This window comes from Hydra vulgaris, chromosome 03, assembly GCF_038396675.1.
Source record: "Hydra vulgaris chromosome 03, alternate assembly HydraT2T_AEP".
Classification (NCBI taxonomy): Eukaryota; Metazoa; Cnidaria; class Hydrozoa; order Anthoathecata; family Hydridae; genus Hydra; species Hydra vulgaris.
Genome location: NC_088922.1, coordinates 23,909,265 through 23,910,775, shown reverse-complemented (window position 1 = coordinate 23,910,775; position 1,511 = coordinate 23,909,265). Strand labels below are relative to the sequence as shown.

The window sequence follows — 1,511 nt, the reverse complement described above, 5'->3', positions numbered from 1 at the left end:
CAAACATTTTTCCAAATTTTTTAAATATAATGATTATATGAAATATGTAGTTTATATATTCATTATTGTAATTACTTTTTATTATACTTTTATAATAATATAATTATTTTGCATTGTAGTTTTATAATAATAAACAAAGTATCAGGGTATAAGATATCTTATAACATTGCAATGCATTTTTGACAAAAATAAAATGTCACATATATAATATTTTATCTAAACATATTATATTATTTTATATCTAAGTTTTATCAATTTAGGTTTAATAAATATATTACAAAGCTTAGTTCAAAATCGTGTAACGTTATGGCAGATAATTGCAACATGCAAAAGATCAAACCCTAATACAAGGTATACTTTTTTTTCTACCCTATTATATAATATTTTAGACTGTCAAATTTGTCGATGTAATTAATTTAATAATAAATATTATTATATATAAATAAGTTATTATAACTTATTTAATATTAAATTTATTAAACTACATGACAAATGATAAGTTCTGAATAAAATATTATTGACTAGGAAGATCCAATGGTATTGTTATGTTATTGCCTAGGAATATCATTCTGTAGTAAGACAAAATAACCTTTTAACTTTTAAAGTTTGAGAAAATTAACTTTTCCCTCTCTTCGTCTTCTTTTGTGATCGCACCCTGTAGCAAGAATTTAATTTAGTTCATATCTTGCTTGAGAATGTAACTTGATTCTGAGTTGAATTTTCAGCACTCGGTATTTATTGGTGACCTAATTTGACAACACTTTATTATAGATACTTTTAGTTTTATACATAACATATTATATATATATATATAGGGGTAGATGAGGCTCCTTAGCGTGGTGAATGTTTCCGCAGCAAAAGGAGCAAAAGGTGAAAATCTCACCATGGGTAGGAAAATCATGATATAAAATCCCCACTATAATGTTGTTGGTTATGTGGTAACTATTACATTTTTAAAAATTGTTATAATTTTTCTGTGTGCATTCTAAAATTACATTTAATGTTCAAAACTTTGTAGATTACTCATTTAAAGCAACTTCGTGGGCTGTCACCTTTGCATCTAGTGAGTTAATGTATGAACAAGTTAATGCAGAAACAAGTGCAAATATAAGAAGATGGAAAACAAAGAAAACAAATTATTTAATCAGATGTTATCACATAAGGTGAGTACAGGTCTTTTTCTAATCACGCGCATTAGTTATTAACTTTATATATAGATATATATTTATCTATAGACAGATATTAGATATAGATATATATAGATAAACAATATTTTTTTAGACTTGTATTTTTTATTTTGTACTTCTTTTTTTATTTATCTGTCGACTTTTTTGTTATGTCTTTTTTTTATTAAATCCTTATTTATTTTTTAGTAATAAGAGTATAAAATTAGAAGGCAAATGAATTTTTTTATTTTTCTACATTGTATGTAGTATTGTTTTCTTAAAATTATTTAATGATTTAGATAAAAGAAAACAACTAGAAAATCTTGTTGCCAAAATGGTTGGCAA

The 1,511-nt window shown here is 24.0% G+C and overlaps 1 long non-coding RNA gene across 1 annotated transcript; it reads left to right on the top strand.

The window, feature by feature from the left end:
• Nucleotides 1-315: 315 nt before the first annotated feature.
• Nucleotides 316-1,163, top strand: LOC136077687 (uncharacterized). Its single transcript, XR_010637187.1, has 2 exons — nucleotides 316-351; nucleotides 1,019-1,163. It is a non-coding gene; the product is annotated as an uncharacterized LOC136077687 (long non-coding RNA).
• The last annotated feature ends 348 nt before the right edge of the window (nucleotides 1,164-1,511 follow it).